The sequence below is a fragment of the Triturus cristatus genome, chromosome 1_2 (genome assembly GCF_964204655.1).
Source record: "Triturus cristatus chromosome 1_2, aTriCri1.1, whole genome shotgun sequence".
NCBI classification, from domain to species: domain Eukaryota; kingdom Metazoa; phylum Chordata; class Amphibia; order Caudata; family Salamandridae; genus Triturus; species Triturus cristatus.
The window spans coordinates 19,528,189-19,553,861 of record NC_140580.1 but is presented as its reverse complement, the minus strand read 5'-3'; the positions used below and the strand labels follow the sequence as shown (position 1 = coordinate 19,553,861).

Sequence of the window (25,673 nt, the reverse complement as noted above, 5' to 3'; positions counted from 1 at the left end):
GTGAGGTAGTGTTAGCACTCCTCACAGAGGTATAGGTTCCTATATCTCACCATACACACATATATAAACCTATCAGCCACCCCTATGGCAGGCCCTATCAATCCTGAGGGCAGGGTGCTTGGTTTACAATGTGAAAGGGTGCCTCTGCCTGAGCAGGGCCCCTTTGCAGCTGGCAGGGTCTATTCCCTGTGGCTGTTTGTGGATGCGGTTAAACCATATACTCTTAAGTGCATTATAACCTCACGGTTAATGCTAACTTTGGAATAACTGCATCAAAACATGTCGTGTTTGGTGTCAAACATCATGGAATCATACCCCCACACCAGTAACTGGTATGGGAGTATGATCCCACCCTTCTAGAGGGGATGACATGTACCTACTGTGGTAACACGGTAGAAATCTGAAAGAGCCCTGGCATCATAAAATGGATGCCACCAGCACAGACACTGGGCTGCCCTCCTGCTGCTGACCGAAACTCACAGTGGAGGAAGCCCAACACTAGGCATCCTGTCACAGGGAGGTGTCACCACCTTCCAGACAGGATTTAGTGTATTGGAGCTGGGTGGGTGCACTCTTAGAGTGCTTTGAAGTCCTGCACTGGGGGAGCAGTAGGCTCCTCTGTAGATGTGGGATTGTTATTCGATTGATTCCACCCTTCTTTATACAATGTCTCTCCTTTTAAATTCTAAACTAATAAAACTAGTGTGGAGATAAGACGATAGGCCTATAAGTGTAGGCAGTGGTCTAGTGCTACGTGTATTTGTGGGGCGGGAGAGAGAAAGAATGGGCAATTTAGCGTGGTTACTACTGTATACCCAAAAGTAAAGGGAATATTGTCCAGTGTTAATATTCTGGGCAAATAAAGTTTTTTCCCGGGATATAAGTTAAAAAAGTTGCCTAATAGTTCCGGGTTATAATAGGCTGCGGAAGAGTTATGCGCATGACAGCTTTGAGTGAATCCAAAAGATTAGATAAATATACAAATGGAACTACTTCCTGGGTGGATAATTCCGCATATGTTTTGCGTATATTATACCATATATTTTAAAAAGTTTAAAAAAAGGGACATTGGCCGGATTTTAACGTTATTGTGCAACATAGGTGTTTCGGTCAAAAGTAAAAACGATTTGTGAGTAGTTCCGGGGCACAGTCGGCAGTGCAAGTAACATTTACGTAGAATCGCCGGGCGTAACAAAGAGGAAGGAAAATATATACAAATGGGATTCCTTCCGGGTCAGAAAGTTACGTGTACGCTGCTGGTAAACAAGGACTTGGGTCCGCCCCCCTGACCGAGAGTATGATTGGATTGGATGCCGCATGGATACACCTGTGGATAATCTTTTAAATATAAATGAGCCTATGGGGTAACAGCGTGGCGGGTATTTAAAGCAACCGGGCATGTGTGTAGTTCAATCTGCCTTTTGTTTGGAAGATGCCAGAAGGACCGGATACCACGCAGAAATAATAACGGTATGTAGCTTAGCAAATGGGCTAAATAATAGAGATTAACTCTTAATACTCTCTTAAATAATTGACCTAGAGAAGTAAATAAGAAGTTGCATTTGTTTAATGTATTTTTAGATTCCTATTATAAAGACAAAGACTGCCTGAGATAAATTAGGGGCTGGAAGAACGAATTCCTTTCCAGACTACTCAACAATAATAAGACGAACATACATTTGTATGTGGAGATGGTAGGTTCCACTAATTACATTTACATACTGAAGGGTGCCTCTAAATAAAAGAAAATAAAGGGTTTAAGGCGAAATGGGTTTTGTTAATTTCTTTATTCTTTATAAAACACAGGTGACAGAGTAAAAGTAGCAATTATAGCGGAGGCCGGTTTCAGATCTGAATTACGTGGCAACAGAGCTACAAACAAGTGGATAATACTATGATAATTGACCAGGTAAATCTACACAATGGGGCATTTATAGAATCACAGACAGTTTTAGTATATGGCAATTACAATAGGGTTGCCCTTAAATTAAAAATAGTGGATGAGGATTTATTTATAAATAAATAGGGATGTGTAGCATGAAGTAATAACCAAACGAATGCACATTACTCTCTTCTTTTAAAGGGAAATAAAAGGGTCGAAAGATATGAAACTGACTGACATTTTATTGCCCTACAGATTTCTTTGGGAAAGAAATGTCCCTAAAAGATCAGATGAACTTCAAAGTAATGAGAATATGATATAAGGTAATCGTTCGTGATGGAGAAATAATTTCTCTTTATATTTGAAATATTTTAAGGGAATGGGAACATGAGGTTTTAATAAATAAACGGAACAAACAGTATTTCCTTTAAGATCAAGATCACCACTGAAGGATAAGGAATACAGGGCCTATTTGATAGAACAATCACAAATATATGAGATTTTTGAGGGCGTATAAAACATATAATAGGACTGCAATATTTGTGAGCCATACGAAAAACATGTTACTATCTTTGTTTAAAGAATTAAGACATGACAAGAGAAGTAATATGGATGTAAAAGAAGCTAATATGATACCATTTATCAACAGGGATGTGAAATCATGGTAACCAACCAGTGCCAAGCATAGGAGAGACATATATATTTTTGGGTCTTGAAAAAGATGAAATATTGAACAAGCCATCGAAACGCGTCGACGCCGATATCAACACAATCCGTTGGAAGAAGTTCTCCTAACAAGATATAATTAGAGGATAAGTTTAGGATGAACATTTGACCAAAGGCTATTTTTAGAATGGATGTGTAATCTAATGACAAAAAATATTGTCTTCTGTTGTCTATCTGTGATTTGGAATGTCATAGCTAAGTGTCTCAACAAGGGTGGTTATATCTGAGGTTGCGCTACATGTAATGTATTTTAAACATTGGACAGTTTCATGTCTAATTTTTAATTATATCGGCATTGTGTTTTTAACAAATTTTATATAAATAAAAACATTTCTATGGGAAATGTAGTAATTGTTATGTGTTTTTGAAACTGTCGTGTTCTAACACATGGGCTCAGAATTTGGGATGTGAATAAGATTGAGTTATCTTCTAACGAATTATTATCACCAAGGGATAATACATTTTCACTACTTTAGTAGTACTCCAATCCCCTGGTTGTAAAGGGGTCTCTCTCAATTTCCTTTTTGACGAGTCCTCTGTGCATATGCCAGCTCAAACTGGTTCAGGGGCTACCAGACCCTGCTTTGGCGTGAAACTGGACAAAGGGAAGTGGGTGTAACCACCCACCCACCTGACCCTCCTAGAGGAGTGGTCATAGAGCTAGTCCCTCCCTTTCTTTTACTATAAGATAGGAACACCTTGCCATTGCAAGTTAGATAACCCTGGACGACGCTTTACAAGAAGAATCCTGGCACTTCGACGTTCCACTACCTTTGGAAGACAGAAGAATCTCCCTTGGAGTCAGGGAGTGACTCCCCTGCTTGGCAGGCACCAAAACTTTTAACAACGGTCGCAAACTTTCCCGCTCCCGCCGGAGTCCGAAGTCCCTGCAACCCCAGAAGTGGATTTCCTGACCTCTCGTCGGCTATTTTGAGTCCCCAGCAAAGCTGTGGCCTCTGGACCCCACGAGTGACGAGGAACTGCAATACCTAGGAACCGTGCACTATTGTCGAGTGCAACCCCTTCACGACATTCAAAGAAATTGTGCTTTGGACCATTTGTGGCCCAAGCCTCCTGCAGGTTTTGCAGCAAAAATCAGAGGCCTACCCCATCCCGAGTGACCGTGGGCTCCTGTGAAGCATTTCCTCAAGAGGCGTCTTTGCGATCCCTTGCCCGTTGGCTTGTGGGTCCCCCGAAGACTTTCTTATCAACTAAAAGGGCTCCTCTGGTTTGCTTCAGGCCAGCCCTCACTCACCCTCACTGGGTGAGTCCCTCAGACCTTGATGGTCTGCACCATCAACTTTCTTCACTCCACACAATACTTGCTGTTGCCAAGGCTTATTAGCTCCAATCCGGTTACCGACACCGCCGTCAGCTGCAGACGTCGTGGGACACTCCGAATCCAGCTGCTGCTCATCGGCGATCACTCCTGGACCTCGTGAGCGAAGAGTTAAAACACCATTGATCACCTGAAATCACCCGACATCCGTGGGCATCCATCTTCCTGGCCCCGAGTCACTGGCAAGTGACTGTGAACACTGTCCCTTCAATTTTCAGGTCTTCTACATCTTGAATCCAGCCTTGGATTCCACCGGACACTTCTTCAGTCGCCGCAAGCAGCAAGTCTTCTCTGGTCTCCATAGAAAACAGCGATGCGACCCGACACCAAAAGACACCTATGCACCCGGCTTCCCTGGGTGAGGTAACTCGTGCACTCCGGTGCCCTAGTCTGTGTTGGCCCTCGAATTACTTACCTTGTAAGTGGCTTGCTTGTAGACTTCCTCGAAGTACCCTAAAACTTTAAAAATCAAACCGCGAATTGCTCCATTGTAATCAATAGGGAACCCGCGGCAGTGTTCTCACACTGCACGCGTCTCCCGTGGGACTGTTACTTACCTGCTATCACTGCAGTCGTGAAGCCCCAGCGATTCTACAGGCCCTAGGCCTTGTCATTCTGCAAGTCGAATTTCCTAAACCTCTTTTTTAGTATATGGTCTGGTACGCCCCTAGGGCCCCAGCCATATTTGTGCTTAACTTATTGTGAAACGTTGATATTTGAATGTGTTCCTGGCTTCTAATCTCATAAAGAGATTAGTAGAGTGTGTCTAGAAATAAATACATATATATTTGATATATATACCTGTGTGGTGTCCTTTCATTTGGTAATTCAAGAGATTATAAGGTAAAACAAGCTGCTTTACATTCCTCCGAGACTTAGCCTGAAGGCTGCTCTCCACAGCTACCACTAGGATAGCTTTCTTTAAAAGATTGTCTTAAACCTATCTACCATAAGAGTCAAATTGGACTGGTGCAAGGTGGCCACTATAACTAGTGACCAGCATATGCCAGGCCAACTTCTCACATTGGTGGGCAGCGTGTGGGATTCCAGCTTTCCATTGTTTTACCAGAAAATCTCTATTTGAATTACTAACTGAAAACCACTTAAGGTACTCAAGGTACATATAAAGTCAAGCTTAGTATCAATAAGTTCTACTGAACTTAGAGCTGTTTGTGAAGGGATAACACACCCTTGCTACAGCTCAAGCTAGGATCAGTAGGCCACACACTAGTGTAGGTAGTACAACACTGCACAACACTAGAATGTCCTCAAGGGATGGACCCAGTGGATCCACCCAACCTCAGTATAAGGACATGACCTTCTTTGACTTGAAGGCCATGTGTGTTGCAAGACACCTGGGGTTAGGACAGAGTCCCTCCACACAACACCTGATAAATTTGCTAACAGCAGATGATCTGAAACTAGCTCTAGGACCTAGATGATCTGGATCAGGGGGTGGGTCAGCCATAGTCTCTGGGTCAGATGATGAAGATCAAGATGACCTGGAGTCTGTGGTTTGAAGGGCCAGACCCACAAGGGTCTGCAAAGGACAGAGGAATTCTCCCTAAGAGCTGACAGAATTGAGGAGAGGACCTGGTCCCCTTCAAGGGAATCTAACCACTCATATCACTCTGGCAGAGAATCTGTCCTTCAGAGGAACTCATACTTTAATAGAGAGACCTCCTCTGAAAGAAGGTACAAGATGCTCCAGTATGAGGAAGCTAGGCTTGCCCTCAGAACCAAGCAATTGGCCTTAGATAGAAACGCCTTTGAGCTCCAGAGAGCTTCTAGAAAAGAGGGGTTAGAACCCCCTGGTGGCAGCAACAGTGACCCTAGAGGCAGGGATTACATTCCAGACCATAGGAACCTGTCCAAGGTTGTTCCTCCCTACCAGAGTGGGGATGATATCCACAAATGGATAACTGCTATGGAGAGGGCCTGTAAAGTACAACAGGTCCCCCAGAAACAGTGGGCAGCAATCTTGTGGCTCTCCTTTTCTGATAAAGGTAGAGACAAGCTCCTCACTGTTAGAGAAGAGGATGCTGATGATTATGAAGTCCTGAAGAGTGCATTAATAGATGGGTTTGGCTTAACCACTGAACAGTACAGGTTGAAGTTCAGAGATACCCAGAAAGCACAGACTCAGGATTGGACTAACTTTGTTGATTGTGCAACCAAGGCTCTGGAAGGTTGGCTGGTTGGTAGTAGAGTTACTGATTTTAAGGAATTGTATAATCTTATCATGAGAGAACAGATCCTTAATAATTGCAAAAACCAGTTGTTGCATCAGTACCTGGTAGACTCTGATCTGACCTCTCCCCAAGAATTGGGAAAGAAGGCAGACAAATGGGTCAGAACCAGTGTGAGGCAGAAAACCCAGAACCAAGGGGGTGACACAAAGAAGAAAGATCCTAAAGGCTCTGAGAAAGGTGGGGATAAGGCAAAAGACCAGAAGTCTTCACAAGGGCCCCAAAAATCTGCATCTGGTGGGGATTCACAGTCTACAAAGGGGAAAGGCCAAAATAAGCCCTGGTGCAAATTCTGTAAACAGAAAGAACACTGGACTTCTGATTGTACCAAGTCCAAAGACCAAACCACCACCACTCAAGCCCCTAAGGCAACTGATCCCCCTAGTACAAGTACTGGTGGAGGTGGTAATCAGAATAAGGGTGTAGTAGGGTTGACCCTGGGTTCAGATGTGGACTCTGGCCTAGTCAGAGTACCAACACAGGCATTGCTAGTTTCTGAGGGAGACTTGATATGTCCTTCCTAGGGAGCCCCAGTAACCTGGGCAAGTACAAACAGCAGCCTATAATAAATGGCACAAAAGGGGGTGGTGATGGACGGAGCATCAGAACCAATCAAACACTCACACCCAGTCAACAGACCCAGGTTTGATCCATCACCGTTCTTTAGCCCACTCTGCCACCCCAGTTCAGACATGGCCATATGCAAATCAGTCTGACCCTGTGCCTCATGGGAACAGTCCAGCCCGAACTGCCAAGCCATGCCTTCCCTGGACCGGAAACAAGCTTCCTAGGACCGGTTTCTGGCATTTCAGCCGTCTTCAGCCAGGCTTGCTTGAATCCAGTGGCAAAGTGAGCAAGGGACTCACGTCTGAGCATACCCTGCCAACTTATGGCGAACAAAGCGGTACAAAAGGGGGTGGTGATGGACGGAGCATCAGAACCAATCAAACACTCACACCCAGTCAACAGATCCTGGTTTGATCCATCACCGTTCTTTAGCCCACTCTGCCACCCCAGTTCAGCCATATGCAAATCAGACTGACCCTGTGCCTCATGGGAACAGTCCAGCCCGAACTGCCAAGCCATGCCTTCCCTGGACCGGAAACAAGATTCCTAGGACCGGTTTCTGGCATTTCAGCCATCTTCAGCCAGGCTTGCTTGAATCCAGTGGCAAAGTGAGCAAGGGACTCATGTCTGTGTATACCCTGCCAACTTATGGCGAACAAAGCGGTACAAAAGGGGGTGGTGATGGACGGAGCATCAGAACCAATCAAACACTCACACCCAGTCAACAGATCCGGGTTTGATCCATCACCATTCTTTAGCCCACTGGAGAAGTGTGGTTCAATGATTAGAGCGGGAGTCCCTGATGCAGAGGTCTAGCCCGGGACCAGGGTTTAATTCCCCGCCTCGGCGGGTCTTGGGCTCAAAAATTCCACGGACCTGATAATTCTCGCCTCGGTGCCTATTCCAATCATGGAGTCCCACTCTGCAACTCTGGGCAATAGCTTGCTTAATCTCCACAACGGCCCCCACAACGCTAAGGATGCCTGGCCTCCACCTTGGGGGTGCCCAGGAGTGGACGCCTCACAGGGAAAGCCAGGATGGGTTCAACAGCGGTATTCGTACAAGCGCCTTGAGACCCTTGCGGGTGAGTAGTGCGCTATACAAGTATCAATTTACATTTACATTGGTTCTGATGCTCCGTCCATCACCACCCCCTTTTGTACCGCTTTGTTCGCCATAAGTTGGCAGGGTATGCTCAGACGTGAGTCCCTTGCTCACTTTGCCACTGGATTCAAGCAAGCCTGGCTGAAGTCGGCTGAAATGCCAGAAACCGGTCCTAGGAAGCTTGTTTCCGGTCAAGGGAAGGCATGGCTTGGCAGTTCGGGCTGGACTGTTCCCATGAGGCACAGGGTCAGACTGATTTGTATATGGCCATGTCTGAACTGGGGTGGCAGAGTGGGCTAAAGAACGGTGATGGATCAAACCCGGATCTGTTGACTGGGTGTGAGTGTTTGATTGGTTCTGATGCTCCGTCCATCACCACCACCCCCTTTTGTACCGCTATAATAAATAGCAAACAGGCTTTGGCATTCAGGGACACAGGTGCTAGTGTCACCATGGTGGCAGTGGATCTAGTGGACCCTGCACAGATCATCCTGGGTGAAATGTACCAGGTAACTAATGCAAGCAATGTCAGGACCAACCGTAGTCTGGCAGTTGTGAATTTCTCCTGGGGAGGGGTAACTGGCCTCAAAAAGGTAGTAGTCAGTGCAGACCTCCCTGTCAAATGTTTGTTGGGCAATGATATGGAGACTTCAGCCTGGTCTGAATTAGAGTTATGGACTCATCCTGAGATGTTGGGCATACCTGCAGAGGTATTTGCTGTGACCAGGTCACAGGCCAAGATGCATAAAAATGAACCAGCTCTGGATCCTGAAACTATGGACCAGATGCTACCCAAGAGGAGGAGCAGTAGGGTTAAGGCTGTGACTTCCCCTCTGTCTCAGATCTCAGACTCCCCTCCTGAGGGAGGAGAAGCAGAGCCTGAAGAAGGAACTGCCCCAGAGGAACTTGAGCCTTATCAGGGTGAGTTCTTGGGGGCAGGGGGACCTTCCAGGGAAGATCTGAGTAAGGAGCAACAGTGCTGCCCCTCTCTTGAACCCCTAAGACAGCAGGCTGCTGCTGAGGCTGTTGGGAGTGCTTGTGGGTCCCATAAGGTTTATAGGGATGAGGGACTCCTATATTCTGAGGCTAGAGATCCTACCCCTGGAGCCACCAGGAGGTTGGTAATACATCAGAAGTTTAGGGGGTTCCTCTTGACCCTAGCACATGATATCCCTTTAGCAGGACACTTGGGCCAAAACAAGACCTGGGACAGGCTTGTCCCTCATTTTCATTGGCCACACATGTCAGAGGACACCAAGGAGTTTTGTCGCTCCTGTGTCACTTGCCAAGCCAGTGGCAAGTCAGGTGGCACAACAAAGGCCCCCCTGCTACCTCTACCTGTGGTGGGGGTTCCCTTTCAAAGGGTAGGGATTGACATTGTTGGGCCCCTTGACCCTCCAACAGCATCTGGGCACAGGTTTATCCTGGTGGTAGTGGATCATGCCACCAGTTACCCAGAAGCCATTCCTCTCAGGACCACCACAGCCCCTGTCGTGGCAAGAGCCCTCATAGGAGTCTTCTCCAGAGTGGGTTTCCCTAAGGAGGTTATATCTGACAGAGGTAAACACTTCATGTCAGGGTATCTGAAAGCAATGTGGAAGGAGTGTGGTGTCAATTACAAATTCACTACTCCCTATCACCCACAATGCAATGGGTTAGTTGAGAGATTCAACAAAACCCTAAAGGGAATGATTAAAGGCCTCCCAGAAAAGCTTAGGCGAAAATGGGACCTTTTGCTTCCCTGCCTTCTGTTTGCATACAGGGAGGTCCCCCAGAAGGGGGTTGGCTACAGCCCCTTTGAACTTCTGTTTGGGCACCCTGTCAGAGGTCCATTATGTTTGGTGAAGGAGGGATGGGAGTTACCTCTCAAACCTCCCAAACAGGATGTGATGGACTATGTACTTGGTCTCCGCTCCCGGATGGCATAGTACATGAAGAAGGCCACCAAAAACCTTGAGGCTAGCCAAGAATTGCAAAAAGCTTGGCATGACCAAAAGGCTGTCCTGACTGTTTACCAGCCAGGCCAGAAAGTGTGGGTGTTGGAGCCTGTGGCCCCAGCAGCTCTCCAGGACAAATGGAGTGGCCCTCATACAATTGTTGAGAAAAAGGGAGAAGTCACCTACTTGATGGATCTGGGAACTCCCAGGAGCCCCCTTAGGGTGCTCCATGTCAACAGATTAAAGCCATATGTGGACAGTGCTGACATGGGCTTGCTCATGGCAACTGATGAGGACCAGGAGGAGGAGAGTGACCCTCTCCCTGACCTGCTCTCACAGAACCCTGATGATGGGTCAGTTGATGGTGTTGCTTTGGCAAGCAGCCTCACTGAGCATCAGCAAACTGAATGCAGACAAGTTCTGCAACAGTTCAGACATATGTTTAGCCTGACCCCAAGTCAGACTTCCTGGTGCACCCATGAAGTGGACACTGGAGACAGTCTGCCTGTCAAGAGTAAAATCTACAGGCAACTTGACCATGTCAGGGACTGTATCAGGACTGAAGTCCAGAAAATGTTGGAATTAGAATTTATTGAGCCTTCAGATAGCCCATGGGCTAGTCCAGTGGTCCTAGTGCCAAAACCTCACACAAAGGGTGGTAAGAAAGAGATGAGGTGTTGTGTAGACTACAGAGGCCTCAATGCAGTTACCAGGACTGACGCCTACCCATTCATTTCATAAGGCTTTATTCGGAACAAAAAAGCAATGTCCATAAAAGCACACATATAATAAAATGCAATAACGGTACGATTACAATCACAATAAACAGCTGATAGTTAAAAAAAAAGACATATAATACAGGCGAGGGGAGAATAAATAATTAAAAACGTATACTTTTCCTAACATTGATAGCCTTTAATAAGAAAGTAGCAGTAAAAAAACAAATGTCAGGGTGGTGCAGATTAAAGAGCAATTTCATGGAATCATGTACAGTCCTGACACCAAACTTAACAAAAATGGGTTTTAAAAAGGCTTTACGGAAGTTCCCATATAATTGACACCGCAAGAGAAAGTGCATAGTGCTTTGTGCTGACAAGTTATCACACGGACAGGGACCAACAGGCTGCTTGTTCACGAAAGGGAAAGCAACCAGATTATGCACAATCCCCATTCTTAGTCTAGTTAAAACAAACTGATGCGAAACTCTGGTCACTTGGGTCAAATAAGGTTGATAACCCTCCATTTCATTCATATTGCTGTAACGCACACAGGTGGATAGAATGCCAGTATTACAGGACCGTCTCTCAGTTTTACACATCAAAAAGATATGCTTCATTTCTGACTTTGGAATTTCTGAAGCCCCATATCTATCATTTTTAATATCAAGGCCATAGATCTCCTGGAAACTGTTGATAATATATTTAATCCATGGGATCTTTAAATGGTTATCAACAGTGAGACAATCATTAATAATAGCTCTGTTTAAAGATGTCTCTTCTTTCAGCCAAATTGACCGCCACAGCAATAATGGCCTCAGGAGGATCAGATCATTCAGAAATGGGATACCAAGTTCTCTATGGACTAAGTCATTAGAAGCAGATTTGGGCAAACACAAAAGTCTTTTTAAAAAGACATTCTCCTCCACCTGTAAGCTCCCGGCCGGGGCAAAACCCCAAACCTCCGCCCCATAAAGGGCGGTGGAGAGGCATCGTGACTGAAAGATCTTAAGCATATTGCTTATCCGTTTATCCCCTAATTTAGTGGCAAAAGTAAAGACCCCATTAGCGCTCCTTGCCATCTTAGCTCTAACACTTATATGCTCGCTGGCCCAACTGCAATTCTTGGAAAACGTGATACCAAGATAACTGATATTATCGACTTGTTGGACCCTATGTTCATCTATATAATAAGAGTGGGGCTTACTCTTCCCCGGCCCACACTCCATGGTATAAGTTTTGGTTTTGTTAATCACTAATTTTCTAGATTTAATGAACTGTGAAAACCCATCCATTATGCGTTGAAGGCCTATCGGGGTCCTGGACAGTAACACGGCATCGTCCGCATATAGTAATACCGGGACGCTAATATTACTAACTCTAGGGGCGTCTGCCGCTACCGTCTGTAGGACGGAGTCCACTTCATTAATGAAAAGGGTAAAGAGCAGGGGGGCAAGAACACACCCCTGTCTTATGCCCCGTCCGATCAAAAATTTGGTGGTACACTCCCCACTAGAACCATATTGTACGCTAGTACGTAGTTTGACATAGAGTCGTGCCAAGAAAAAGACAATACCCTCAGGGGCCCCCATTTCAATCAACTTGGCCCAAAGAATTGCATGGTCCACCATATCAAAAGCACTACTCAAGTCTGCAAAGCAGAGATAAATAGAGCCCTTCTTAGCCTGGGTGTATTTCCCAATCAAAAGTTCGAGATTCAAACATTGCTCGATCGTCCCGCGTCCCTTTCTGAACCCATACTGGCAGTTTGCCAGGATACCATTGGATTCTGCCCATTCTTCCAGCCTGACCAAAAGTACCCGGCTCATTATTTTCACAGAGGAATCCAGAAGGGAGATGAGACGGTAATTCTTCACGTCCCCTTGATCTCCTTTCTTAAATATTGGAATTATAATTGATTCCTCCCAAGTTGGGGGTACCCCAAAACAAACTGCTGCATTAAAAACTTTAATTTTTTATTTTCTATTTTCTAGATTTGGTAGAGCGCAAACAGCTACCCCAGCAATGGGGTGTCCCGGCGCTAGCAACAAGCAAACTCCTACTGAACGGGGGAGGGAAGGCCAAGAACCCTAGAGAGCGGGGAAGAGGTGGGTCTTGATAGCTTTGCGAAAGACTGGGAGACAGTCTATGGAGCGGATGCTGGGGGGGAGATCGTTCCATAGTTTGGGCCCTAGGACACTAAAGGAACGGCCACCAATGCGACTAAGTCTGACTCTGGGAACTGTCAGAAGAAGTTGATTAGAGGAGCGAAGGTCACGGCCAGGGACATAGAGTCGGGCCAGCTTTCGCAACAGAGGGGGATTTCCCTGTTTGACGATCTTGAAGATCGTGATAAGAGCTTTGAATTTCACTCTCTGTTCTACGGGCAGCCAGTGCAGTTTGCGGATGGTGGCTCTGGCTGAGCATCTAGGTGGGAGACCGACCAGAGTTCTGGCCGCCGTGTTCTGGATACGTTGGAACCTGGCCGTTTCAGCTTTATTTGCTCCCAATAGAAGGACGTTGGCATAGTCCAGGCGAGACAAGATGGTTGCCTGGATAATTAGCTGGCGAGCTTTAGAGTCAAATAGCCCGAGTATAGGCCGGAGGTTTCTTAGGAGCCCTATACAGGTGGCAGCCACCTTTTTAGTATGTGACTGGAAGCTGAGGTTGGCATCCATCCAAACTCCCAAATTTTTTACACAGTTTTTAGGGGATGGAATGGTGCCAAGGGATGACGGCCACCAGTGCTCATTCCATAGGCAGGTGTTTCGGCCGAGGAGTAGCACCTCGGTTTTCCCGGCATTAAGCTGGAGGTAGTTGTCCGTCATCCATTGAGCCACTGATGCCATGCCCTCTTTAAACTTGGATGCCGCGGTGGACGGGCTATCAGAGAGGGTGACGACAAGCTGGGTGTCGTCGGCGTATGAGACCAGCGTGAGCCCCCACTCTTTGGCCACATCAGCAAGCGGCTGGACGTATAAGTTAAAGAGGGAGGGGCTCAGCGCTGAACCCTGGGGGACTCCTTGGGCTATGGGATGAGATTTAGAAAGAAATGGGGGGGCTGACACCTTGAAGGATCTGTCTTTTAGGAAGGATTGGAACCATGAAAGAGCAAGGCCTGTCACACCGGCCTCCTCTAGACGTTCCAAAAGGATGTCGTGGGACACCGTATCAAAGGCTGCGCTGAGGTCTAATAGAATCAGCGCAGCACTTTGTCCGGAGTCCAGGATCGTCCTTAGATGTTCGGTGGTGGCCAATAAGGCAGACTCAGTGCTATGGCCCGCTCGAAAGCCATTTTGGGAAGGATCCAGAATACCGTGACGGTCCACATGTTTCGAGAGAGTGCCGTTGACATGGGCCTCTGCTATCTTGGATAGCCAGGGTAGAAGGGATATTGGACGGTAGCTTTCTGGTTTGGAAGGGTCGAGGGAGGGTTTTTTAATTATTGGTGATACCCACGCTTGTTTCCAGGTAATGGGTACAGAGCCCGAGGAAAAGGAAAGGTTAAGGATGTCCAACATGGGAGATAAAAAAAGATCCAGTGAGTCCAGGAAGTGAGAGGGGCTCATAGGGTCAGCGGGGGAACCAGACTTCACCTTCCTGCAAAGTTTGTTCAGTTCGGCAGCCGAAATGGCAGGAATTTGGGTAAGAGGGATACGGCTGGGGGCTAAAGTTGCAGGCTGTCTGGAATGAGGGGAGTTCTGTAGAAAGGTGGCATATATTTTTTGAACTTTTTCAACGAAGTATATGGCAAGCTGCTCACATTGTTCGTTGGAGGAAATTTTTGGAGATGGTGCCCTAGGGTTTTGGAGTTCTTTGACTAGTTTAAAAATGGCTTTAGCTGGGTTTGAGTTAGAGCTGATTTTGTTAGCATAAAATGAAGCGCGGGAGGATCTGATGGCTTTATGGTAGATTTTAAGTTTGGATAAATAGTTTGTTTTATCCTGATTATCAAAGTTTTTCCTCCATTGGCGCTCGGCTTTTTTACAATCCTTGCGTAGCGCTTTGAGGGTATCGTCGTACCATGGATTGGAGGGCGTGTTGCGTCCTTTAGTCAGTTTAGCTGGGATGAGAGTGTCAAGGCCATTGGTAATCCAGGTAGTGAACGAGGCGTAAGCCGCTTCAATCTCCTGATGAGTTTCACAGTGGAAGTCACCTAAGGTTTTGTGTAAGGCGGATGTGGAGAGCTTATGCCAAGGTCTTTTAAGGCGTTTGTTGGATTCAGTTTTGAACTGCCGATGTGGTGCAGGAACCATAAGTTTAACGAGGTAGTGATCTGTCCATCCCATTGGGGAGGGAATATCAGTGACTGCCTCTTGGATGGTAGTGAAGATCGGATCCAGGGTATGGCCTGCCATGTGGGTAGGAGCGTGGACTAGTGCGTTAAGTTGTAGCGCAGAAAGATCAGCAAGAAGGCTAGAGATGGTGTGGTCATTAGTCAAGTCAAAATGCAGATTAAGATCACCTAGTATGGTGAAATTGGCAGATTTGGTAATGAGTGTCGTGGAAGTTTCGAGGAGAGCGTCAATGAACCTTGAGGCTTGGCCAGGTGGGCGGTATATGTAAAGGCCGGATAGCGTAAACTGGGGACTGATGCTAATTTTGAATTGGGCGCATTCGCAGTCTAGGAGAGGTTCTTTGATAAAGGAGCAAGTGAGGTTCCTTTTGTAGATGACTGCGATGCCGCCACCCCGGGTTTCACGGTTTATGGTGACCAAGTGAAACTCATCAGGGAGCGCCAGGTTGGGGATGGTAGTTATGCCGTCTCGTAGCCATGTTTCGCACAAGAACAGGACGTCTGGATTTTCTTCCTGTAGAAGTGAATTTACCTGAAGGTGGTGTTTAGAGAGGGATCTGACGTTGAGATGTAGTATCGTCAGGGGCGGGGTAGTAGTTGCGGTGCAATTATCCCACACTCGAGCGGGCATGCTAGTGGCAAAATGGCATCGAGCACAGTGAAGTGGTGAATGGCCTAGGATGCCAATGGCGTCGGAGCAGCTTTGGCTAGTATTCAAGGCAAGGAGTTCCTTGCGACCATATCGTGTGGGCAGGGGTCTGGTTGGAGCAGGGGGACTGGCGAGAGGCGATGGTCTGGCGATGACGGGCGCAGACGGGCTTGCCTTAGGCGCGCCTTCGGCGCGCAGACGGCGCTCCCGCTGCGCTCGTCCGCTGCGCTTCCTACCAAGACACATGATAAATAATGAAAGTTCTGGACGTAGGAGGAGGCGTGGCCACTCGAGGGGGCGTGTCCGAGAGGCGCCTCGCCCTCGTGGATCGGCGACCAAACAAAGAGGGGTTTCGTTGCAGCGGGGGTCCGCTGTTTAGGCTGCCAAGAGTGCAGTAGGTGAGGTATGCTTTTTTTAAAATAAAACACAGTATCACACAGTTAAAATACGTTCTTAGCTCTCCCGGCTTCCGCCTCAGGAGTATGTTTGTTTAGCGCGACGCCAGGGCACTGGGCGCGCTATTTATACAGCTTGGGGGCGTGGCCACTCGAGGGGGCGTGTCCGAGAGGCGCCTCGCCCTCGTGGATCGGCGACCAAACAAAGAGGGGTTTCGTTGCAGCGGGGGTCCGCTGTTTAGGCTGCCAAGAGTGCAGTAGGTGAGGTATGCTTTTTTTAAAATAAAACACAGTATCACACAGTTAAAATACGTTCTTAGCTCTCCCGGCTTCCGCCTCAGGAGTATGTTTGTTTAGCCAACATGGGTCCCCATACCTCCGGGACTAACTTATAAACATCGATGGGCACCCCATCGGGACCCTAAGCCTTTCCCCCTTTGCTTGCACCGATGCTATCCAAGACCTCGGTGATGCTAATGTCCAAGGGGACAATGGGCCAACGGTCAGAATGGTTACCCAGGGCTTTATCCGAATCAAAAATTATAGAAAAATGGGAAATCCATGTTTCCATACTGACTGTAGATGTTAATTCTGGTACCTTCTCATCTTTTAAAAATGGACAGTTAACAGTGGCCCAAAATAGTGTACAGTCTTTCCTTTCAGCAGCCTGTGTCAATTTATCCCAGGCCTCGTGTTGTATCTCCGTCTTCCTTTGCTTAACTGTAATCTTATAATTTAATCTAAGCTGGGACACCTGGCTCCTATCTCAGGGTTTGGTTGCCAGTGCATCTTTAAGCTCTTTGAGTGCGAGGGTGCAAGCATGATTGAACCATCCCCTTTGCTGATTGGACTTACGCTCAGCTGATTTGGTAAATTTTTGATCAATGATGGAATTAATTCTAATAAAATGTTGAATAGAATCGGCAGTAATGTCAGCCTGCTCAAGAATCTCAATAATTTCAGATAAGCAGCTATTAATAATTAGATCAGACGTCATTTCCGCTTTGTCACCTTTCCATCTTAACCTTGTACCATTTGGTCTATGTGGTTCAATATTAGCTATAACCGCCGTTTCAGGTACAGGTTTTTTATTCCATATAGTAACCTCAACAGTAATACAGTTATGGTCGCTAAGCATTATATCCACGACCTTAGGTGCCAAACTCCATGGGACAAGGCTCGATGACAAACTGATAAAATCAATAACAGTATTTGCCCCCCTCCCAGAAAATGTGGGAATACTCTCACCTTGATCATTCTTTTCATTGACCAATATTTCCATATCATGTGCCGCTAAGAGATGGTTCAGGGATTCCCCATACTTATTATGAGGGAAATGGAGATCCGCATCCCCAAAGTGGTTTGTGACCCCACACGTACAATGGTTGGAGAGGGGACATACTGCAATATTAAAATCCCCCGCCAGAATATATTCAAACACAACATTTGAACCCGCTATAATATCAATCAGAGCACTACCTAGTGCGTCTACCACCAGGTGCCTGGTGCTGTCAAAGATATTATTATAAAAATTAATTAAAAGAATATTTCTTCCGTCCCCCTGAGAAAGCCATAAAATCTGGGAGTGAGCCCCCACTAAAACATGTTTTTTGACAATAATGGGTAGTTTGATAGAGATCAAAACCAGAAGCCCTCCCTTAGCTCTACCGGAAGTAGATGCCGTAGCAGGTAACTGGTAAGAGACAAAACCATTGTAACCGGAGAAATTTTTGCACCAGGTTTCCTGGAAACAACAGATATCGAAAAGGTCGATAAATTCCAAACACCCCAGACTATCTTCTTTGGATGCTAAACCCGCAACATTCCAGCTGGCTAGAAAACTACTCAAGGACCCAGTAGATGTTTCAATAACTTCATCGTGGTTAAAAAAGCTTGGACTCGGGCAGTGGTTGTCTACTACAGGCAAAACCCCACTTCCTCCCTCAGCATCACCCACGAAGCTGGATATCGGGCAACAGTCAAGAAGCACACTAACATTAGCTGGGGGCCCTATAGTAATTCCTTCTGACTCTACTCCACAGAATACTGTTCCAACTTCAAGCAGCGCCTCATCAAGAACCAGTCAATCATTAGAGTCTAAACCACTCAAGGGTTGAAACCGGTTGGATGTAACCACCTCAAACCTACTGGGCACACTAGAGGCACAGCCACTACCACTTCTAAAACCATTGGGGGGTTGATCAATTGAATGTTGATAGAAAAATCCCAAAGGTCTGTGTAAGATTCCCTGGTTGTTCAGGGGTCGAGAAGTGGCTCTGAGCAAGATAGTAGTAGCAAGTTGGGGATTTTTAAGGTTAACAATTACACAATCACCACTAATACTTTTGTGGGAGTTCCCAATCCAGTTGGCTCTGGTAGTGGTTAGAATTTGATCGGACAAAGCTACTGGGAAACCGCACTCTCGGTTAAGCCAGGCCACAGTTTTAAACTTCAGGGACTCATGGGTTTCTAGGTTACTGCGAGTCCCGGTGTCCGAGAGTGGTGGAACGTTGGTTAAAACCACCACATATGGTGCACAATCCGGGGATAAGTTAGGTGTCGGGTATCCATATCGTTTAGACTTCGCTTCGATGTTCCCTGGCTTGACCACTGTCGCAGTTTTAGTTGGAGTACTTAAACACACCACTGGGTTCGGTACAACTACAGTAACTGGACATGAACCCCCATTAGGTATCTTAAGGGTCTCCATTACAGGGCCATTGACCTTTATAGATTCTTCTGGGCTAACCTTTGACCCAATATGTGAATTCAAAAGGCCTCCCAACCTCTTTACTTCCCCTGAAAGAGTATCAAGTTTGTCCATTAAGGGTTTAATAATTTTATCAAGCTTTGCATCTATAATGCTAATCAGGAGCTCTAGCTGCTCGGGGTCTAATTTAACTTGAGAGTTGTTAATTACTGTACCTGGGTCACTAACAACACTAACACACTTGGGTGGGGGTCAGATCTTTTTTTATTATGATTCCCCCCCCCCCCCGTTTTGGAAGCGTTATCCTACCTAAACCCCTCCCTGATCTTAGTACTCTCTGGGCTCTCGGAGCAGGAGAGCAGGGAACTGGTGATACATGGGAAGACTCTGGCGTGATCAGGTTGGGGTCTAGTTCTACATGGGTAACCGTAGTTGATGGTGCAGGAAACTCCAAGTTATCACTAACATCCCCATATGTGGTAGACAGGGAGATAGATGAGTTAGGAGCGCTGTGTAATGGGGCAGAGATAAACCAGATTGGTCGCACACTGCTACACCTACCAGGCGTGTTCCCCCAATGAAAATGGTCCCTGAAGGTCAGCGTCGGCAGATACACCTATGCTCGAGTGTGAATGCAAGTATGCGTGGCGTGTGCCATCCCTGGACACGTGTTTCGAGGTAGTTGCCTCTCGTCAGCAGGGAGTAGGAAAATGTGTGGGGTTGCTGTGTAAGCTGCTAAAATCGTTATCAGGTCTAGTACCTCTCGTAGCGCGCAGGTGCGTAACCATGAGTCCGTCGACTCCACCGGCTCAAGGGAGCCTGAATATAAAGTTAAACCAGATTGGTCGCACACTGCTACACCTACCAGGCGTGTTCCCCCAATGAAAATGGTCCCTGAAGGTCAGCGTCGGCAGATACACCTATGCTTGAGTGTGAATGCAAGTATGCGTGGCGTGTGCCATCCCTGGACACGTGTTTCGAGGTAGTTGCCTCTCATCAGCAGGGAGTAGGAAAATGTGTGGGGTTGCTGTGTAAGCTGCTAAAATCGTTATCAGGTCTAGTACCTCTCGTAGCGCGCAGGTGCGTAACCATGAGTCCGTCGACTCCACCGGCTCAAGGGAGCCTGAATATAAAGTTAAACCAGATTGGTCGCACACTGCTACACCTACCAGGCGTGTTCCCCCAATGAAAATGGTCCCTGAAGGTCAGCGTCGGCGGATACACCTATGCTCGAGTGTGAATGCAAGTATGCGTGGCGTGTGCCATCCCTGGACACGTGTTTCGAGGTAGTTGCCTCTCGTCAGCAGGGAGTAGGAAAATGTGTGGGGTTGCTGTGTAAGCTGCTAAAATCGTTATCAGGTCTAGTACCTCTCGTAGCGCGCAGGTGCGTAACCATGAGTCCGTCGACTCCACCGGCTCAAGGGAGCCTGAATATAAAGTTAAACCAGATTGGTCGCACACTGCTACACCTACCAGGCGTGTTCCCCCAATGAAAATGGTCCCTGAAGGTCAGCGTCGGCGGATACACCTATGCTCGAGTGTGAATGCAAGTATGCGTGGCGTGTGCCATCCCTGGACACGTGTTTCGAGGTAGTTGCCTCTCGTCAGCAGGGAGTAGGAAAATGTGTGGGGTTGCTGTGTAAGCTGCTAAAATCGTTATCAGGTCTAGTACCTCTCGTAGCGCGCAGGTGCGTAACCATGAGTCCGTCGACTCCACCGGCTCAAGGGAGCCTGAATATAAAGTTAAACCAGATTGGTCGCACACTGCTACACCTACCAGGCGTGTTCCCCCAATGAAAATGGTCCCTGAAGGTCAGCGTCGGCGGATACACCTATGCTCGAGTGTGAATGCAAGTATGCGTGGCGTGTGCCAACCCTGGACACGTGTTTCGAGGTAGTTGCCTCTCGTCAGCAGGGAGTAGGAAAATGTGTGGGGTTGCTGTGTAAGCTGCTAAAATCGTTATCAGGTCTAGTACCTCTCGTAGCGCGCAGGTGCGTAACCATGAGTCCGTCGACTCCACCGGCTCAAGGGAGCCTGAATATAAAGTTAAACCAGATTGGTCGCACACTGCTACACCTACCAGGCGTGTTCCCCCAATGAAAATGGTCCCTGAAGGTCAGCGTCGGCGGATACACCTATGCTCGAGTGTGAATGCAAGTATGCGTGGCGTGTGCCATCCCTGGACACGTGTTTCGAGGTAGTTGCCTCTCGTCAGCAGGGAGTAGGAAAATGTGTGGGGTTGCTGTGTAAGCTGCTAAAATCGTTATCAGGTCTAGTACCTCTCGTAGCGCGCAGGTGCGTAACCATGAGTCCGTCGACTCCACCGGCTCAAGGGAGCCTGAATATAAAGTTAAACCAGATTGGTCGCACACTGCTACACCTACCAGGCGTGTTCCCCCAATGAAAATGGTCCCTGAAGGTCAGCGTCGGCGGATACACCTATGCTCGAGTGTGAATGCAAGTATGCGTGGCGTGTGCCATCCCTGGACACGTGTTTCGAGGTAGTTGCCTCTCGTCAGCAGGGAGTAGGAAAATGTGTGGGGTTGCTGGGGTGAACCACTTAAGAACTTCATGCACCAGCTACCCATGGGGCGACCCGGAGGAGGAGCTAGCGGTGTGCGCTCCATTGCTTTGAGCTGACGAGCTCCTGGACGACGCACCTGCATGCCTGTGCGGGCACTGAGGCCCTTGACGGTTGCTTGGCGGCCCTCTCTTCCACCCCTAACTATTTTCTCTACTGAGGAGGGAAGTTATCCCAAAACCCGAGCCATGTCTCGGGCGATATTTTAAAACCCGGGACATGTATCGGGTCTAGAGATCATCAACAAGTACTTACTTGCACCCACTGGGGTGAACCACTTAAGAACTTCATGCACCAGCTTCCCATGGGGCGACCCGGAGGAGGAGCTAGCGGTGTGCGCTCCATTGCGGTTGTTTATAAAAATGGCTCCCTCGAGCTTTGAGCTGACGAGCTCCTGGACGACGCACCTGCGTGCCTGTGCGGGCACTGAGGCCCTTGACGGTTGCTTGGCGGCCCTCTCTTCCACCCCTAACTATTTTCTCTACTGAGGAGGGAAGTTATCCCAAAACCCGAGCCATGTCTCGGGCGATATTTTAAAACCCGGGACATGTATCGGGTCTAGAGATCATCAACAAGTACTTACTTGCACCCACTGGGGTGAACCACTTAAGAACTTCATGCACCAGCTTCCCATGGGGTGACCCAGAGGAGGAGCTAGCGGTGTGCGCTCCATTGCGGTTGTTTATAAAAATGGCTCCCTCGAGCTTTGAGCTGACGAGCTCCTCGACGACGCACCTGCGTGCCTGTGCGGGCACTGAGGCCCTTGACGGTTGCTTGGCGGCCCTCTCTTCCACCCCTAACTATTTTCTCTACTGAGGAGGGAAGTTATCCCAAAACCCGAGCCATGTCTCGGGCGATATTTTAAAACCCGGGACATGTATCGGGTCTAGAGATCATCAACAAGTACTTACTTGCACCCACTGGGGTGAACCACTTAAGAACTTCATGCACCAGCTTCCCATGGGGCGACCCGGAGGAGGAGCTAGCGGTGTGCGCTCCATTGCGGTTGTTTATAAAAATGGCTCCCTCGAGCTTTGAGCTGACGAGCTCCTGGACGACGCACCTGCGTGCCTGTGCGGGCACTGAGGCCTTTGACGGTTGCTTGGCGGCCCTCTCTTCCACCCCTAACTATTTTCTCTACTGAGGAGGGAAGTTATCCCAAAACCCGAGCCATGTCTCGGGCGATATTTTAAAACCCGGGACATGTATCGGGTCTAGAGATCATCAACAAGTACTTACTTGCACCCACTGGGGTGAACCACTTAAGAACTTCATGCACCAGCTTCCCATGGGGCGACCCGGAGGAGGAGTTAGCGGTGTGCGCTCCATTGCGGTTGTTTATAAAAATGGCTCCCTCGAGCTTTGAGCTGACGAGCTCCTGGATGACGCACCTGCGTGCCTGTGCGGGCACTGAGGCCCTTGACGGTTGCTTGGCGGCCCTCTCTTCCACCCCTAACTATTTTCTCTACTGAGGAGGGAAGTTATCCCAAAACCCGAGCCATGTCTCGGGCGATATTTTAAAACCCGGGACATGTATCGGGTCTAGAGATCATCAACAAGTACTTACTTGCACCCACTGGGGTGAACCACTTAAGAACTTCATGCACCAGCTTCCCATGGGGCGACCCGGAGGAGGAGCTAGCGGTGTGCGCTCCATTGCGGTTGTTTATAAAAATGGCTCCCTCGAGCTTTGAGCTGACGAGCTCCTGGACGACGCACCTGCGTGCCTGTGCGGGCACTGAGGCCCTTGACGGTTGCTTGGCGGCCCTCTCTTCCACCCCTAACTATTTTCTCTACTGAGGAGGGAAGTTATCCCAAAACCCGAGCCATGTCTCGGGCGATATTTTAAAACCCGGGACATGTATCGGGTCTAGAGATCATCAACAAGTACTTACTTGCACCCACTGGGGTGAACCACTTAAGAACTTCATGCACCAGCTTCCCATGGGGCAACCCGGAGGAGGAGCTAGCGGTGTGCGCTCCATTGCGGTTGTTTATAAAAATGGCTCCCTCGAGCTTTGAGCTGACGAGCTCCTGGACGACGCACCTGCGTGCCTGTGCGGGCACTGAGGCCCTTGACGGTTGCTTGGCGGCCCTCTCTTCCACCGCTAACTATTTTCTCTACTGAGGAGGGAAGTTATCCCAAAACCCGAGCCATGTCTCGGGCGATATTTTAAAACCCGGGACATGTATCGGGTCTAGAGATCATCAACAAGTACTTACTTGCACCCACTGGGGTGAACCACTTAAGAACTTCATGCACCAGCTTCCCATGGGGCGACCCGGAGGAGGAGCTAGCGGTGTGCGCTCCATTGCGGTTGTTTATAATAATGGGGCAGAGATACTTCCCCTACCCAAGGATTGTCGGCGCTCTTTATTAATTTTGTCGACTACTTTAACGAGATAATTGTCAAGGGTAGCTGAAGTATGACGTGCGTTCTCCTTGTTAACTTTAGACATCTCTAGATATGCATACAGCCAACTCTGTGGTTAAAAAACCGAAAAAAGCCTTAATTGGGAGCTGCCAGTATCCCTTAATACACTTATGTTAAAGCACTATCCTGCATGCAAACAGATAGCAAATGGGGCACAATAACAATCCCTAGATAAAGACCTAATGATAAAATGTTCTATTACCCAGTTCTGTGTGGGCGTTTTCAAAAAGTCAAGGACCGAAGTTTGTGGCTCAGCCCAGCCTCGTACTGCCCCGGACAGCCACAGACGGCCCGCCCTTTGCCCGGGCTTCGCCCGGCGTCCGCGCGCGTCCGCGACGCGGAGGGAACTACCGCAATTTATGCGCCTCCGGGCTAGCTGGTCCTGGAAGTGGGTGGGCGGTGCAGGATGTTGGCGCAGGGCTTGCTGGGAACTGTAGTCCCCCCACCACAGCGGCCGTGAAGCTGGCAATCACCGGCGGCGGGAGGAACAAACAGCGTCAGGGCCCCAGCAGCAGAGAAGAGGTATGTCCGCCTAGTCCCCTCCTCAGCCCGTTGAGATGAAGAGAAAGTCCCCACTCCTTAGTGGGAACTACCGCAATTTATGCGCCTCCGGGCGCGCTGGTCCTGGAAGTGGGTGGGCGGTGCAGGATGTTGGCGCAGGGCTTGCTGGGAACTGTAGTCCCCCCCCCCCACAGCGGCCGTGAAGCTGGCAATCACCGGCGGCGGGAGGAACAAACAGCGTCAGGGCCCCAGCAGCAGAGAAGAGGTATGTCTGCCTAGCCCCCTCCTCAGCCCGTTGAGATGAAGAGAAAGTCCCCACTCCTTAGTGGGAAATACCGCAATTTATGCGCCTCCGGGCGCGCTGGTCCTGGAAGTGGGTGGGCGGTGCAGGATGTTGGCGCAGGGCTTGCTGGGAACTGTAGTCCCCCCCCACAGCGGCCGTGAAGCTGGCAATCACCGGCGGCGGGAGGAACAAACAGCGTCAGGGCCCCAGCAGCAGAGAAGAGGTATGTCCGCCTAGTCCCCTCCTTAGCCCGTTGAGATGAAGAGAAAGTCCCCCATGCTCCATGTCAACAGATTAAAGCCATATGTGGACAGGGCTGAAATTGGCTTGCTCATGGCAACTGATGAGGACCAGGAGGAGGAGAGTGACCCTCTCCCTGACCTGCTCTCACAGAACCCTGATGATGGGTCAGTTGATGGTGTTGCTTTGGCAAGCAGCCTCACTGAGCATCAGCAAACTGAATGCAGACAAGTTCTGCAACAGTTCAGACATATGTTTAGCCTGACCCCAAGTCAGACTTCCTGGTGCACCCATGAAGTGGACACGGGAGACAGTCTGCCTGTCAAGAGTAAAATCTACAGGCAATTTGACCATGTCAGGGACTGTATCAGGTCTGAAGTCCAGAAAATGTTGGAATTAGAATTTATTGAGCCTTCAGATAGCCCTTGGGCTAGTCCAGTGGTCCTAGTGCCAAAACCTAACACACAGGGTGGTAAGAAAGAGATGAGGTTTTGTGTAGACTACAGAGGCCTCAATGCAGTTACCAGGACTGACGCCTACCCAATTCCATGGGCAGATGAGCTCATTGATGCTTTGGCCTCAGCCAAATATCTGAGCACATTTGACCTAACAGCTGGCTACTGGCAAATCAAGTTAGCTGATGATGCCAAGGCCAAAACAGCATTTTCATCTCCTGGTGGGCACTATCACTTTGTGGTAATGCCATTTGGTTTGAAAAATGCACCTGACACTTTTCAGAGGTTGGTGAATAAAGTTCTGACTGGTATGGAAACTTATTGCTCAGCTTCTCTAGATGATATTGCTGTCTTTAGTTCCACCTGGCAGGATCACCTGGTCCACCTCAGAAATGTTTTGGAGGCCCTGCAGAAAGCAGGCCTCACTGTCAAGGCCACTAAGTGCCAGATAGGGCAGAGTCAGGTTGTGTACCTGGGCCACCTTGTAGGTGGAGGCCAGGTTTAACCATTGCAGAGCAAAATGCAGACCATAATGGAATGGGTAGCTCCAACCACCCAGACACAGGTGAGAGCCTTTTTAGGCCTGACTGGGTACTATAGGAGGTT

General features: G+C 48.4%; 1 long non-coding RNA gene across 1 annotated transcript; it reads left to right on the top strand.

Moving 5' to 3' along the window:
- The first annotated feature begins 1,325 nt into the window (after positions 1-1,325).
- Positions 1,326-2,951, top strand: LOC146866662 (uncharacterized). Its single transcript, XR_014965703.1, has 5 exons — positions 1,326-1,470; positions 1,582-1,694; positions 1,807-1,909; positions 2,138-2,205; positions 2,532-2,951. It is a non-coding gene; the product is annotated as an uncharacterized LOC146866662 (long non-coding RNA).
- Positions 2,952-25,673: the final 22,722 nt, after the last annotated feature.